Source organism: Mobula hypostoma, chromosome 13, assembly GCF_963921235.1.
Source record: "Mobula hypostoma chromosome 13, sMobHyp1.1, whole genome shotgun sequence".
NCBI classification, from domain to species: Eukaryota; Metazoa; Chordata; class Chondrichthyes; order Myliobatiformes; family Myliobatidae; genus Mobula; species Mobula hypostoma.
The window spans coordinates 11,904,004-11,921,898 of record NC_086109.1 but is presented as its reverse complement, the minus strand read 5'-3'; the positions used below and the strand labels follow the sequence as shown (position 1 = coordinate 11,921,898).

At 43.9% G+C, this 17,895-nt stretch overlaps 1 protein-coding gene across 1 annotated transcript in view; it reads left to right on the top strand.

Moving 5' to 3' along the window:
• LOC134355855 (uncharacterized) overlaps positions 1-17,895 on the top strand; it is a gene marked incomplete at its 5' end in the record, with an annotated part of 191,652 nt that overhangs the window by 135,613 nt on the left and 38,144 nt on the right.

Genomic DNA, 17,895 nt, shown 5'->3' with positions numbered 1-17,895 from the left:
CCTCTGTTACTGCTGCTCTTACACTTCTAGTGAGAGTACGGTATTTCTTTGCATTTGTAGAAGCTACACTTTGCAGACACCTTGGGGTAGAAATAAAGTGTAGTGAACAGTCAGATCCGTCACTTCCTCGATGAAGGTGTGGAGCCTCTCAAACATAGTTGGAATTGCACTTCCAGACAAATTGAGACAATTCCATTCATACTTCCGGCTTGTGCTTTGAAAAGGCCAGAATAGGCATTGAGTTGTGAGACTGTGACACTCATAAAATGAAAAGGAAGGACAGATCTGCAAGTAGATAAATCACCTGGACCAGATAGACTGCACCCCAACGTTCTGAAAGAGATAGCTGAAAAGGTTATGAAGGCATTAGTGGTGAACTTTCAAGAAGAACAAGACTCTGGAATGTTCCAGAGCACTGGAAATTTGAAAGTGTCACTCCACTCTTTAAGAAGGAAGGGAGGCAAAAGGAAGGAAATTATAGACCGGTTAGCATGACATCAGTGGTTGGGAAGATGTTGGTGTCCATTATTAAGAACAAGCTTTTTCTTTGCAAACATCCACGAAAACAGATGAGTGAGCCAAAGAATGAATGACAGTTAAACATTAGAACCCCAAAGCCCCCCCCCAGCTCCTCCCTCCCATTCACAAGCAGCAGCACGGCAATGACCCCTCTCCTTCCCACATGAGCAAAAAAAGCACCAGCACCCTCCACCGAGCACTCAAACATGCAGCAAAGCATCAATAAAGACACAGACTTGCAGAACCCCAAAGACTACTCGTTCGCAGCGTTATTCAATATACTACAGGGTCTCTCTCTCCCTCATAAGGGAAAAAGAGGTGTCCCTGTATCTCAACGAGAGGGGACACATAACAAACAACTCATTGATTTATAATGTTAAATGGTTGTTGCGTCGCTTTTCTGAGCTCTGTGCCCAGAGAGTTGGCCCCAGGGCTCAGGTCTCAGGACACACAGCCGGCAGCTAACCCACTGCTCCCGATGTTCCATGCTCCATGTTCTCCAGTGACGCCTCAGTCAGGGGCAACAGCCTAGAATCAGCATGTCCCCAGAGACACAAAAATCCGGCACCCTGAATACACGCTAGTCTTCCAGGCCGCGTCCTTGGGATATCAAAAAGCGGCCTATCATAAGGCCCTGATAGTGGGTCCCATTTCCGCAAATATCCGGAGTCAGAGTCTTCCAAAGAACCTTAATAAGGAAAAAATATATATATATAAAAAACAGGAATAGAACCATTTCCAAAGATGCAAGCAAAGTGGTAATGTTACAGCTATATAGGACCCTGGTCAGACCCCACTTGGAGTACTGTGCTCATTTCTGGTCACCACTCTACAGGAAGGATGTGGAAACTATAGAAAGTGTGCAGAGGAGAATTACAAGGATGTTGCCTGGATTGGGGAGCATGCCCTATGAGAATAGGTTGAATGAACTCGGCCTTTTCTCCTTGGAGTGGCGGAGGATGAGAGGTGACCTGATAGAGGTGTATAAGATGATGACAGGCATTGATCGTGTGGATAGTCAGAGGTTTTTTCCCAGGGCTGAAATGGCTAACACAAGAGGGCACAGTTTTAAGTTTCTTGGAAGTAGGTACAGAAGTGATGTCAGGGGTAAGTCTTTTATGCAGAGAGTAGTGAGTGTGTGGAATGGGCTGCTGGCGACAGTGGTGGATAGGGTCTTTTAAGAGACTCCTAGATAGGTAAATGTAACCCTAGGTAATTTCTAAAATATGTACACGTTCAGCACCGTATTGTGGGCCGAAGGGCCTGTATTGTGCTGTAGGTTTTCTATGTTTCCATGTTTCAAAGCAATTGCCATTTAGCACCATCTTGACTTTGCTCCAACCTCCGAGTCCATTGTTAAGAACAAGATTTTGGGGTACTTAGAGGGATTTGATAAAATATGGTTTCCATATGGGGAAATCTTGTCTGAAAAATCATCCTCAGAAAGCAAGGATGATCCTTTCCTTTATTTATTTACTGTTAGAGTGCAGAGTAGGTCCTTCTGGCCCTTCAAGCCACACAGGCCCAGCGACCCTCGACAAACCCGATTAACTACATCATCATCACAGGACAATCAACAAAGACCAGTTAATCTTTCCAAATTGTCTGTGGACTGTGGGAGGAAACGGGACCACCCAGGGGAAACACCACGCATTCCACATGTACAACGTACCGACTCCATTCATTAGAATGGAGATGAGGAAGAATTTATTTAGCCAGCGGGTGTTGAATCTGTGGAATTAATTACCACAGCCGGCTTCTGAGGCTAACTGTTTGGGTTTATTGAAAATGGAGCACGAGAGTTTTGTGTTTAGTAAAGGCATCAAAGATTACGGGGAGAAATCAGGAGAATGGGATTGAGTGGGATAATAACTCAACCTTGATGGAATGGTGGGGCAGACTCTATGGGCAAAATGGTTTGATGCCGTTCCTGTGTCTTATGGTCCCATTGTCTTATGGTCATGACTATCCTTAGAATTTCATGAGCAGTCCAAGTAAATCATTGACTACTTAAACTGAGATTCAGGTTGCTGATTAAAATACCTCGCTCACTTTGAGATACGGGAAGGGAACCCATACCTTCTATTTGAGTCTATGTACAGATATGAACGAGGCTGCGGCATTTCATGGCTGTGAACAGGGTAATAAGCTTTCAAAATTCACGTAAAACGGTCAGTCCTATGCGAAGGATGGGCAAGTCATCAGTTTGCTGCTCCACGAGGTTTACCAGTTTCTGTGCTGAACTGAGCCGTTAGCCTGTAATTAACGGTTCCTTAACTGGCTGCAGTGATGATTGGCTTTATGGCTGTGGACTCACATTTGTGAATTTCAGTTCCAAATTTATTTACTTACTTTTATTCTTTGCTTGATTTATTTTTGTTTACTACACATTCTGTGTTTGACAGTGTTTTTAAAGGATTCTAGAGTTTTTTTTGTTTCGCGGCTGCTTGTAAAGAAAAAATCTGAAGGCTGTATATAGTATTCATACTTTGTCATTAAATGTACTTTGAATTTTGAAATTGAACTGCAGTATGATTGGCTGTGATCCAATAAGCTGTCACACCAATGCAATGAAATAGAATTCTGATTTTAACCTTTCAAAAGTATGCTACAGTTTAGAGAGGATGCAGCAGAGTCATAGAGATATAGGCTATGGAAACAGGTGCTTCGGCCTAAATCGTCCATGCTGACCACAGTGTCTTCCTGAGCTTCCCCCATTTCCTCACAATTGGCTGGTATCCTTCTGGAGCTTTCCTGTCCATGAATGTGTACCAATATATTTGAATTATTGTATGTGTACCCACCAACTAGCAGTACCTCTGGCAGCCTTTTCTACGTACACACTGCACTGCTCTGTGTGGAAAACACTGCCCCTCCAAGTCTTTGCCCTCTCACCTTAACCCAATGCTCTCTAGTTTCCAAATCCCCTACCCTGGGATAAAGACCGTGATTATCCACCATACCTTTGCCCCTCTTAATTTGTAAACCTTTATAAGGTCACCCCTCAGCTGTGTTCACTTCAGAAAAAACTGTCCCAGCCTATGGATAACCCAGACCCTCCAGTTCCAGCAGCATCTTTGTGAATGTTTTCTGTACCTTCTCTAATTTAATCATACTCTTCCTCTGGAACTGCACAGGGTAGATAAGGTGAGATCATGTCAACGTCCTTTATAGTTGTAACATGCCATTCCAACTGTACTTAATGCACCATCCAAAGAAGGCAAACCAGTCATTCTCCTTGTTCAACACTTTGTCCACCTGTGTTGCCACTAACAGGGACCAATGTAGTTGCACACCTCGTTCCCTACAGTGTAAGTTGTGTCCTTGTTCAACTTCTGAAAATGCCTGAGTTCAATTCCATTTCCTGTTCCATTGGCCACTTTCCTAGTTCAAAATTCAAAGTAATTTTATTACCAGACTCTGTATACCATAAACAATCTAGAGATTTGTCTTTTTGCAGATACCCACAAAACAAAGTAACACAATAGAATCCACAACAAACCACACACTACAAAGACGGACAAACATCTAATGTGCAAAAGAGGATGAATGGTGTAAATAATTGAATAGAAATAAGGAACCTTGGTTCTCAAGGGATATTGCAACTCTGATAAAGAAGAAGAGGGAGTTGTATGAAATGTATAGGAAACAGGGGTAAATCAGGTGCTTGAGGAGTATAAGAAGTGCAAGAAAATACTTAAGAAAGAAATCAGGAGGGCTAAAAGAAGACATGAGGTTGCCTTGGCAGTCAAAGTGAAGGATAATCCAAAGAGCTTTTACAAGTATATTAAGAGCAAAAGGATTGTAAGGGATAAAATTGGTCCTCTTGAAGATCAGAGTGGTCGGCTTTGTGCGGAACCAAAGGAAATGGGGGAGATCTTAAACAGGTTTTTTGCGTCTGTATTTACTAAGGAAGCTGGCATGAAATCTATGGAATTGAGGGAATCAAGTAGTGAGACCATGGAAACTATACAGATTGAAAAGGAGGAGGTGCTTGCTGTCTTGAGGAAAATTAAAGTGGATAAATCCCCAGGACCTGACAGGGTATTCCCTCGGACCTTGAAGGAGACTCGTGTTGAAATTGCGGGGGCCCTGGCAGAAATATTTAAAATGTCGCTGTCTACGGGTGAAGTGCCGGAGGATTGGAGAGTGGCTCACGTGTTCTGTTGTTTAAAAAAGGATCGAAAAGTAATCCGGGAAATTATAGGCCGGTGAGTTTAACGTCAGTAGTAGGTAAGTTATTGGAGGGAGTACTAAGAGACAGAATCTACAAGCATTTGCATAGACAGGGGCTTATTAGGGAGAGTCAACATGGCTTTGTGCGTGGTAGGTCATGTTTGACCAAATGTTGGAGTTTTTCGAGGAGGTTACCAGGAAAGTGGATGAAGGGAAGGCAGTGGATATTGTCTACATGGACTTCAGTAAGGCCTTTGACAAGGTCCCGCATGGGAGGTTAGTTAGGAAAATTCAGTCGCTAGGTATACATGGAGAGGTGGTAAATTGGATTAGACATTGGCTCGATGGAAGAAGCCAGAGAGTGGTGGTAGAGAATTGCTTCTCTGAGTGGAGGCCTGTGACTAGTGGTGTGCCACAGGGATCAGTGCTGGGTGTTATTTGTCATCTATATCAATGATCTGGATGATAATGTGGTAAATTGGATCAGCAAGTTTGCTGATGATACAAAGATTGGAGGTGTAGTAGACAGTGAGGAAGGTTTTCAGAGCCTGCAGAGGGACTTGGACCATCTGAAAAAATGGGCTGAAAAATGGTAGATGGAGTTTAATACTGACAAGTGTGAGGTATTGCACGTTGGAAGGACAAACCAACGTAGAACATACAGGGTTAATGGTAAGGCACTGAGGAGTGCAGTGGAACAGTGGGATCTGGGAATACAGATACAAAATTCCCTAAGAGTGTCGTCACAGGTAGATAGGGTTGTAAAGAGAGCTTTTGGTACATTGGCCTTTATTAATCGAAGTATTGAGTATAAAAGCTGGAATGTTATGATGAGGTTGTATACGGCATTGGTGAGGCCGAATCTGGAATATTGTGTTCAGTTTTGGTCCCCAAATTACAGGAAGGATATAAATAAGGTTGAAAGAGTGCAGAGAAGGTTTACAAGGATGTTGCCGGGACTTGAGAAACTCAGTTACAGAGAAAGGTTGAATAGGTTAGGACTTTATTCCCTGGAGCGTAGAAGAATGAGGGGAGATTTGATAGAGGTATATAAAATTATGATGGGTACAGACAGAGTGAATGCAAGCAGGCTTTTTCCACTGAGGCAAGGGGAGAAAAAAAACAGAGGACATGGGTTAAGGGTGAGGGGGGAAAAGTTTAAAGGGAACATTAGGGGGGGCTTCTTCACACAGAGAGTGGTGGGAGTATGGAATGAGCTGCCAGACGAGGTGGTAAATGCGGGTTCCTTTTTAACATTTAAGAATAAATTGGACAGATACATGGATGGGAGGTGTATGGAGGGATATGGTCCGTGTGCAGGTCAGTGGGACTAGGCAGAAAATGGTTCGGCACAGCCAAGAAGGGCCAAAAGGCCTGTTTCTGTGCTGTAGTTTCTATGGTTCTATGGTTCTGATAAAAATATGTAAACAATGAATACATGGAGCATGAGACGCAGAGTCCCTGAAAGTGAATCCGCAACTGCAGAGTCCGTTCACACTGAGATGAGTGAAGCCAATCCAGGAGCCCGATAGCTGCAGATCACCAAGTGCTGACAAACCTGGTGGCGTGGGCCCCAAGACTCCAGCACCTCCCACCTGATGGTAGTAGCGAGAGGAGAGGGAGACGGGTCAAATGCAGGCAGATGGAACAGGCTCAACTGGGGGTCGTTGCTGGCACAGAGTAATGGGGCTGAACACTGGATCATTTTTCAGGTCCCTTTGTAAACTTCAACAACTCTTTCCACTGTCCACTGCACTACAGTGTCATCCACACATTATTAATCATGTTACTGACATTATCATTACAAACTATTCATATTGATGACAAATAACAGTGGTTATTAAATAACAGCACTGATCCCAATGGTACACCACTGGTGATAAAGTCTGATGTTGTCAGAAAACAACTCCACACTATCACAATCTGACTGCTTCCATCATCAAAAAACTCAGTCGTATTTTTAGTGAGTAAAAATATCAATTTTTGTCAATTTTCTTGAGAGAAGATTTCCCATGCACAAAATCATGTTGATGATCCCAAATCAGATCTTGCCTTTTCAAATTCAGGTAGATCCTGTCCCATACTGTCACCTCCAGTAAGTTACCCACCACTGATCTTGTGCTCTCCTGCCTGAAATGGGACTGGATCAGTAACCTATTGACTCAGGAATGTGGAAACACACTGAGACATTAGTGGGCAGTGACAATGATGACTCCAATCGAATAAAAATCATTACATGTAAAGAGCTGGGAGCACAAGATGAGGGACGATGCTTTTGGCTTTTCAGTCAATGTAGAATTCAAATGTAGAACCAATCCAAGCACAATCCTTGTAAATCTCCTGTGAACCCTTTCTATAGTTTCCACATCTTTCCTGTAGCGAGGTGACCAGAACTGAGCACAGTACTTCAAGTGGTTTCTGACCAGGGTCCTGTATAGCTGTATCAATACCTCTCAGCTCTTGAACTCAATGCCACGGTTGATGAAGGCCAATATGCTGTATGCCTTCTTAACCACAGAGTCAAACTGCGCAGCAGCTTTGAGTGTCCTATGGACTTGGACCCTAAGGTCCCTCTGATCCTCCACACTGCCAAGAGTCTTACATTAATGCTATATTCTGCTATCATATTTGACCTACCAAAATGAACCACCTCACACTTATCTGGGTTGAACTCCATCTGACACTTCTCAGTCCAGTTTTGTATCCTATCAATGTCCCACTGTAGCCTCTGACAGCCCTCCACACTATGCACAACACCCCCAACCTTTGTGTCATCAGCAAATTTACTAACCCATCTCTCCATTTCCTCATCTAGGTCATTTAAAAAATTATGAACAGAAGGGGTCCCAGAACAGGTCCCTGAGGCACACCACAGGTCACTAAACTCCATGCAGAATATGACCCATCTACAACCACTCTTTGCCTTCCGTGTGCAAGCCAGTTCTGGGTCCACAAGGCAATGTCCCCTTGGATCCCATGCCTCCTTACTTTCTCAATAAGCCTTGCATGGGGTACCTTATCAAATGCCTTGCTGAAATCCATATACACTACATCTACTGCTTTACCTTCATCAATGTGTTTAGTCATATCCTCCAAAAATTCAATCAGGCTCGTAAGGCACAACCTACCTTTGACAAATCCATGTTGACTATTCCTAATCATATTATGCCTCTCCAAATGATCATAAATCTTGACTCTCAGGATCTTCTCCATCAACTTACCAACCACTGAAGTAAGACTCACTGGTGTATAATTTCCTGGGCTATCTCTACTTCCTTTCTTGAATAAGGGAACAACAGGGAGGAGAATAAGGGAGGAGAAGATGGCGGCGCAACGCAACTCGCATTGGCCACCCTGGTGGTGTTGTCTGATATTTGTCAAATAGGGTGACATGCACAATCCTGATTTGATGGAGACGGACGTGAGAGCACGGTGGAACATCTGGTGAGACTTCTGAAATGCCTGCTTTGCTGCTGCTGCTACTGTGTGGTCCAGCAGCTCCGGAGGAGAAGGCCCCGAGTCCTCGACGTTGCTTGTTGCTCGGCGGCCGGGGCGGGGTCGAAGCGCTCGGCAGAGGATGGTGCTCGGAGAGGCTGTGTCGGAGGGCTGGTCGGAGGCTTGAAGTTTTCGGACGGACTCAGACTCGGCTGCGGTCGGGTGCTTCCAATAGTGCTGCATCGGCAAGTTCGCGGCGCTTGGAGGTTCATGGCAGGGAGAGTTTTTCCTTTCTACCACCTGCGTGAGATGATGAGGCTATCGGAACTTTGAAACTTTTTTTTACCATGCCCATGGTCTGCTCTTTATCAAATTACGGTATTGCTTTGCACTGTTGTAACTATATGTTATAATTATGTGGTTTTGTCAGCTTTAGTCTTGGTTTTGTCCAGTGTTTCTTGTGATATCATTCTAGAGGAACATTGTATCATTTTTTAATGCATGCACTTCTAAATGACAAGAAACGAGGACTGATGAATGAGGACACATAATCTCAAAAAAAATGCTCTCCCACTGAGAGATCTGACACCTGACCAGGTTCATTTCCCAGTACCAGATCAAGTACAGCCTCTCCCATTGTGGACTTTTCTACATATTGTGTCAGGAAACCTTCCTGAACACACCAAGCAAACTTCACCCCATCTAAAATGCTCACTCCAAGGAGATGCCAATCAATATTGGGAAAATTAAAATCCCTCATCACCACAACCCTGTTATTACTGCACTGTTCAAGAATCTGTCTCCCTATCCACTCCTCAATGTCCCTGTTACTATTGGGTGGTCTATAAAAAACACTCAATACAGTTATTGACCCCTTCCTGTTTCTAAATTCCACCCACAGCAACTCAGTCAGCAATCGATCCATGACTTCCTCCTTTTCTGCAACCATGACACTATCTCTAATCAGCAGTGCCACGCCCCCACCTCTTTTGCCTCCCTCCTGTCCTTTCTGAAATATCCAAAGCCTGGCACTCTAAGTAGCCATTCCTGCCCCTGAGCCATCCAAGTCTCTGTAATGGCCAGAACATCATAGCTCCAAGTTCTGATCTATGCTCTAAGCTCATCCTCATTGTTGATAATACTCCTTGCATTAAAATAGACACATCTCAAACCATCGGCTGAGCCCCCTTCTCTATCACCTGCGTATTCTCCCTCTCAAACTGCCTACGAGCTTTCTCTATTTGTGTGCCAACCTCCCCTTCCTCCGTCTCTTCATTTCGGTTCCCACCCCCAGCAATTCTAGTTTAAACTCTCCCCAACAGCCTTAGCAAACCTCCCTGCCAGGATATTGGTCCCCCTCGGATTCAAGCGCAAACCGTCCTTTATGTACAGGTCACGCCTGCTGCAAATGAGGTCCCAGTGATCCAGAGATCTGAATCCCTGCCCCCACTCCAATCCCTCAGCCACGCACTTATATTCCACCTCACTCTATTGCTATACTCACTGTCGCATGGCACAGGCAGTAATCCCAAGACTACTACCTCTGAGGTCCTGCTTCTCAGTTTCCTTCCTAAGTCTCTGTAGTTTGTTTTCAGTACCTCCTCCCTTTTGCTACCTATGTCATTGGTACTGATATGACCACAACCTCTGGCTATTCACCTTCCCACTTAAGGATATCGTGGACACGATCAGAAACATCCTGGACCCTGGCACCTGGGAGGCAAACTACCATCTATGTTCCTTTACTGTGTCCACAGAATCGTCTGTCTGTCCCCCTATCTATAGAGTCCCCTATCACTGATGCCATCCTCTTCCTTTCCCTACCCTTCTGAGCCACAGGGCCAGTCTCTGTGCCAGAGGCGCGGCCACTATTGCTTCCCCAACAGTATTCAAACAGGATTACTTATTGTTAAGGGGGACCGCCACAGGGGTACTATCTTGCCCTTCCCTCTTCTGACTGTTACCCAATTATCTGTCTCCCAAGGCCCCAGTGCGTCTACTTGCCTTTAGCTCCTCTTTATCACTTCCTCACTTTCCCTGACCAGACGAAGATCATTGAGCTGCATCTCCAGTTCCCTAATCCTGTCCCTAAGGAGCTGCAGCTCAATGCACCTGGTGCAGATGTGGCCATCCGGGAGGCTGGGAGTCATCCCACATCTGACACCCAGTACAGAACACTGGCCTCACAGACATACTCCCTATTCCTATTCTTCACAAGTAATTTACCTCCTCTCAGCCCACTATTGCCGATGTCCCGTTGAGCCAAAGCCCTCCTACTCTGACTCTCTCTACACACGCTCCTCTGGCGCCCGCTCTATAAAGCTGTCTACTTTTTAAATTCTTCCCTCCGGTCTAACTTGCTGGCACCTCCGCGCCTGCAGTTGTGCCTCGATCAAACTGCTGAAGAAAAAACCCTCTCCTTTTAAATTCTTCCCACCGGTCTAACTCACTGATATCCATGCACCTGCGCAGTCGTGCCTCGATTAAAAGAAGATCATTTTCTTACACAAGATATTTAATAATTTAAGTTATGCAGTTGAAGCTCATGTTCTGAGTTATAAAGTCATTGTTATGTATTAGAAAAACAAGCCCCTCAGCCTGACTTATCCAAGCCAAACAATAGTCCAGACAGCTATGAAACAAAAAAAGCCATGGAACCCTTTCAAAGAAGAGGTTCGGCTACATGGTCAGCAATGCTGTCTGTCAGAGAAGAAGCCATGGATCAATCTTCTAATGCAACAGTTCTGATGAAATGTTTGCAAAGGACATGGTAGGGTTCCCAGATGGCCTGGACAATGGTTACTCTTCAACCAACATCACTATCATTGGCCGTGATCACTTTTCTACTTGGAGACCTTGCTGAGAGCAGATTGGCTTTATCAATTTCCCACACTGTCAACAGTGTCTAATGTTCATTTTCTGAGCTGCAGACATCCTGAGCTCAGGAAAAATGCTGTGTAAATGTCAGACTTTACAAATGGCCAAGAATAAATGGTGAACAAGAACTAACCCTTTCCTTTTCTTTACCACAGCCACACTTACATAATTGTGCTCAGTATCATTGGAATTCTTCTCATACTACTTGTCGTTTGTCTCCTTTGCTACCTGAAGAGAAAAAACAGGGGTAGGTTTTGTTTTTGCTTTCGTTATTTCATGATGAAAATGATAACTAGCTGCTGAATCTTTAGGAACTTGATTTGGTTGCAGTCAACAAAAAGACAGGTTTAGAGTGCCAATGTGTTGGTTTACAACACATCAATGAATGGTGTTGCTTCCACTGTAACCTGGTGACTCCATTATTCCTGAAACTTCAGGTGATGGAATCTCACATCAACTGTGCAATGGCAGAGAACCACGAGGTTGTGTAAACGTAGAAACATAGAAAATAGGTGCGGGAGTAGGCCATTCGGCCCTTCGAGACTGCACCGCCATTTATTATGATCATGGCTGATCATCCAACTCAGAACCCTGCCCCAGCCTTCCCTCCATACCCCCTGATCCCCGTAGCCACAAGGGCCATATCTAACTCCCTCTTAAATATAGCCAATGAACTGGCCTCAACTGTTTCCTGTGGCAGAGAATTCCACAGATTCACCACTCTCTGTGTGAAGAAGTTTTTCCTAATCTCGGTCCTAAAAGGCTTCCCCTTTATCCTCAAACTGTGACCCCTCGTTCTGGACTTCCCCAACATCGGGAACAATCTTCCTGCATCTAGCCTGTCCAATCCCTTTAGGATTTTATACGTTTCAATCAGATCCCCTCTCAATCTTCTAAATTCCAACGAGTACAAGCCCAGTTCATCCAGTCTTTCTTCATATGAAAGTCCTGCCATCCCAGGAATCAATCTGGTGAACCTTCTTTGTACTCCCTCTATGGCAAGGATGTCTTTCCTCAGATTAGGGGACCAAAACTGCACACAATACTCCAGGTGTGGTCTCACCAAGGCCTTGTACAACTGCAGTAGTACCTCCCCGCTCCTGTACTCGAATACTCTTGCTATAAATGCCAGCATACCATTCGCCTTTTTCACCGCCTGCTGTACCTGCATGCCCACTTTCAATGACTGGTGTATAATGACACCCAGGTCTCGTTGCACCTCCCCTTTTCCTCATCGGCCACCATTCAGATAATAATCTGTTTTCCTATTTTTGCCACCAAAGTGGATAACTTCACACTTATCCACATTAAATTGCATCTGCCATAAATTTGCCCACTCACCCAACCTATCCAAGTCACTCTGCATCCTCTTAGCATCCTCCTCACAGCTAACACTGCCACCCAGCTTCGTGTCATCCGCAAACTTGGAGATGCTGCATTTAATTCCCTCATCCAAGTCATTAATATATATTGTAAACAACTGGGGTCCCAGCACTGAGCCTTGCGGTACCCCACTAGTCACCGCCTGCCATTCTGAAAAGGTCCCATTTATTCCCACTCTTTGCTTCCTGTCTGCTAACCAATTCTCTATCCACATCAATACCTTACCCCCAATACCGTGTGCTTTAAGTTTGCACACTAATCTCCTGTGTGGGACCTTGTCAAAAGCCTTTTGAAAATCCAAATATACCACATCCACTGGTTCTCCCCTATCCACTCTACTAGTTACATCCTCAAAAAATTCTATGAGATTCGTCAGACATGATTTTCCTTTCACAAATCCATGCTGACTTTGTCCGATGATTTCACCGCTTTCCAAATGTGCTGTTATCACATCTTTGATAACTGACTCCAGCAGTTTCCCCACCACCGACGTTAGTCTAACCGGTCTATAATTCCCTGGTTTCTCTCTCCCTCCTTTTTTAAAAAGTGGGGTTACATTAGCCACCCTCCAATCCTCAGGAACTAGTCCAGAATCTAACGAGTTTTGAAAAATTATCACTAATGCATCCACTATTTCTTGGGCTACTTCCTTAAGCACTCTGGGATGCAGACCATCTGGCCCTGGGGATTTATCTGCCTTCAATCCCTTCAATTTACCTAACACCACTTCCCTACTAACACGTATTTCGCTCAGTTCCTCCATCTCACTGGACCCCTGTCCCGTACTATTTCTGGAAGATTATTTATGTCCTCTTTAGTGAAGACAGAACCAAAGTAATTATTCAATTGGCCTGCCATGTCCTTGCTCCCCATAATCAATTCACCTGTTTCTGTCTGTAGGGGACCTACATTTGTCTTTACCAGTCTTTTCCTTTTTACATATCTATAAAAGCTTTTACAGTCAGTTTTTATGTTCCCTACCAGTTTTCCCTCATAATCTTTTTGCCCCTTCCTAATTAAGCCCTTTGCCCTCCTCTGCTGAACTCTGAATTTCTCCCAGTCCTCAGGTGAGCCACTTTTTCTGGCTAATTTGTATGCTTCTTCTTTGGAATTGATACTATCCCTAATTTCTCTTGTCAGCCACGGGTGCACTACCTTCCTTGATTTATTCTTTTGCCAAACTGGGAGGAACAATTGTTGTAGTTCATCCATGTAACCTTTAAATGCTTGCCATTGCATATCCACTGTCAATCCTTTAAGTGTCATTTGCCAGTCTATCTTAGCTAATTCACGTCTCATACCTTCAAAGTTACCCCTCTTTAAGTTCAGAACCTTTGTTTCTGAATTAACTATGTCACTCTCCATCTTAATGATGAATTCCACCATATTATGGTCACTCTTACCCAAGGGGCCTCTCACGACAAGATTGCTAATTAACCCTTCCTCATTGCTCAAAACCCAGTATAGAATAACCTGCTCTCCAGTTGGTTCCTCGACATGTTGGTTCAAAAAACCATCCCGCATACGTTCCAAGAAATCCTCTTCCTCAGCACCTTTACCAATTTGGTTCACCCAATCTACATGTAGATTGAAGTCACTCATTATAACTGCTGTTCCTTTATTGCACACATTTCTAATTTCCTGTTTAATACCATCTCCGACCTCACTACTACTGTTAGGTGGCCTGTACACAACTCCCACCAGCGTTTTACGCAGCTCTACCCATATCGATTCCACATCTTCCCGGCTTATGTCCTTCCTTTCTACTGCGTTAATCTCCTCTTTAACCAGCAACGCCACCCCACCTCCTTTTCTTTCATGTCTATCCCTCCTGAATATTGAATATCCCTGAACGTTGAGCTCCCATCCTTGGTCACCCTGGAGCCATATCTCTGTGATCCCAACTATATCATAATCATTAATAACAATCTGCACTTTCAATTCATCCACCTTATTACAAATGCTCCTTGCATTGACACCCAAAGCCTTCAGGCGCTCTTTTACAACGCTCTTAGCCCTTATACAATTATGTTGAAAAGTGGCCCTTTTTAATGCTTGCCCTGGATTTGTCGGCCTGCCACTTTTAGAAAGATTTAGATGGTCTCACCTGTACTACTCAGTTTTGGAGAATTAGCTGTTGTATTTGAAAGTGTATTCAATAAGCTGTTCCTCAGTACTGAGGCACTATCAATTACTCCAAAAGACTGGAAGTAGAGTAAATACTGAAAGGCTTTTATTAACAGCAAATGGTCCAACGTCCATGCTGAGTATCTGCCTTGGACTGAGGGAAGAGCAGTGGCACAATCACCTTTATTCAGGGGTCGGTGGGAGGAGCCACAGGAGCAGTCAGCAGAGGGGCATGTCCAGGCATGTCCAGACAAGTAACCCAGTTGCAACATATATATATGGTTTACCACAAGTACAACCTCCAATTAAATGCAATCATTTGGACAATGTATGTCTAAAATCGTACTCTTGTGTAATTCTTAAAAAAAAGATCAGGTGTATCTTTTACCAATCTACCACTCACTGCATGTCACTGGCAAAATTACCCTGCTTTGGTTGCAAAAAGTTGCCGTAGATTAAGTCAGTGATCTGGTTTATTGAGATGATCCTGAGATGGGCACCACCGTAACGTGGAGGTTAGTGTGATGTGATTACTCCTCGGGGCATTTTGGAGTTCAGAGGTCAATTCCAGTGAAATTCTGTAAAGGGTCTCTACGTCCTCCCCATTGAATGTGTGGGTTTTTCCAGGGTGCTCCAATTTCTTCCCGCAGTCCAAAGACACACCAAGTATGTTATTTGGTCATTGTAAATTGTCCCATGATTAGGTTCAGGTTAATCAGACTTGTCGGGGTTGCTGTGTCGGTGTGGCTCGAAGGGCTGGAAGGGCTTACTCTGTGGTATATCACCAAATGAATCCATAAAGAAATAATCTTCTCTTTTAAATAGACTTTGTAAACTAGTGAAGCGAACTGTGAGTATCATGATCACCTGTGTGTTATTATCAGGTGGGGTATACAACAACATGATCCTTTCTGAACATCGTGCAGTAACCAGAGCAGAGGTTTGCTCTGTGTGGAGAATCATTACTGTGTTGCAGCTGGGGTTCCCGTGGTTCTGAGATTCAGTATGGGTGTCATGGTAACCTAGCGGTTCACGTAAAGCTATTACAGCTCGGGGCATTCCGTAGTTTGCAGTTCAATTCCAGTGCCGTTCTGAAATGAGTCTCTGTATGTCCTCCCTGTGGGATGCATGGATACACTCTGGGTCCTCCAGTTTCCTCCCACAGTCCAAAGACGTACCAGGTAGGTGAATTGGTCAATGGAAATTGTCCCGTGATTAGGATAGGGTTAATCTGGTTTGTCAGGGGTTACTGGGGTGGCGAAGCTCAAAAGGCTGCTGGGGCCGACTCTGTGCTGTATCAATCGATCAATAAATAAATAAATGTTTATGTCTGTAACAGCCATGGAATTTTTAGCAGTAATGTTGTATTTTCCAGAATCCAAGCCCAACACATCTCACGGAGAAGGCAACAATGATACCCAGGTATGGACGTGAAGTGTAAATTATCTGAATGTTTCAGAATGTTTAAAAATGGGATTACATGGGAGTTTACAGTTCATTCTTCTGCACTAGTTCAGTCCAGTATTAATATTTTACACAAACCTCCGAACACTCCTCTCATTGAATCCTATTGGCATATCCTTCTGGTTATTTGTTCCTTTCTCTTCTGCTCATCCTGATTTTCCTTAATTCTATTCATAATATTTTATGTGACTATTCTTCAAAGTGGCTCCAGCCTTGGTTATCATCACTGAATGGTGAAAAGTGGGGTTGGTCCTCCCTCTACTGTTAGAGATGGAACGTCCAATTATGTAAATCTGTCTTTGTGTTCAATGACTTTTCAGTTAAATTTTTGGATAGTCCCTCAGCGTCTCAAACTCTGCAGTGAAATCAGAAAAAATTGGGGCAGGTCTATTCAGAACAATAAATTGGGGATGGCACAGTAGTGTAGCGGTTTGCGTAACAAACTGGATCACTCCGGTTGCTGTCTGTAAAGAGTTTGCGTGTTCTCCCTGGGACCTTGTGGGTTTCCTCCCACATTCCAATGTTAGTATGTTAATTTGGTCACATGGGTTTAATTGGATAGTGCAGCTTGTTGGGCCAGAATGGCCTGTTACCATGCTGTATCTCTAAATAAGTAAATATCTGTTCTGTGCTGACCCCGCCCACCCACTTTCTCATGCTACCCCTTAATCCTGACACCAGTATGAATAGTCTATTGAGTCTTAGGTCTGTTATCAGCAGTCTTTGTTTGTGATACCATCCACAATTTTCATCGTGCACGGTAACTGGAGGGTGGAGATTGTTGGAGGATTCTGCTCTGCTGTACATTTTCCCTTGAGGGCATCATTTTCTCTCCAAGATCTGTACCCTCAGAGAACTGTGTGTTCCTCTTGTGCATCCTCCAGTCTCTGAATCCCACCACCAATGTCAGTAGCTTCAGCTGCCCAAATCCCACGCACTGGACTCAACCCCATGAACTCCTGCAATTCCGTCCTCTTAACTTCTGTTTGTTAGAGATACAGCAGAGTAACCGGTCCTTCCAGTCCACAGACCAGCCAATTACACCCATGTGATCAATTAACCTGCTACAACAAACCATTATGACTGTAAACCCTAAAAGTATTGTAATTTGCCCAAATAATTCCCAAGTTTATTTTCAACCTCTACTCTCAGTAAACCCCTGTGAAACACCAACTACCGACTTCATGTGTTGGTGTTGTAAAGCAACATGCTGTTGTTGCACAGTTAGTATTAGGTCCTCACTAAGCTGTTATCAAACACTCTGGAAAACGAAATTCTACAAGCTGATTGAAAGGATCACAGGTTATTTAAAAACAGAAAACTGAGGGTGATCTGGTAGTTGCCTGAAAGAGTATCAAATTGTTTTATTGAATAAAGGTGTTTCCACATATGGATGAGAGTGGAACTTGGGCTATAAACATAAAATAGATAATGAAAAAAATAATCCGGAAATTAAGACCATAGACCATAGACCATATGGTATAGGATCAGAATTAGTCCATTTGGCCCATCAAGACTGCTCCGTCCTTCAATCACAGTTGATTTATTTTCCCTCTCACCTATTATGCTGCTTTCTCCCTGTAGCTTTTCACACCCTCAACTTTCACATCCATCAGTCATAAAATAGATCTCGGAATTTATTTTTTTATTTCAGGAAATGGCCACGTTGGAAGAAAATGTCGTTTATACAGAACTACACCATGTTCGAAACAATGAGGCAGCTGTCCAGTCGGCCAGAAATGAAACTGGAATTGTGTATGCAGATGTGAAATTTAAAAGGAAATCAAGAGCAGTCCACACCGTTACTGATGTGGACAACGTCACCTATGCAGATATCAAATTTCAAACGCATTGCGCAAAGCCCAAACAGAAAGCTTTCTCTCCTGCTACTCCACAGGACTAGGAAAAAGCTTG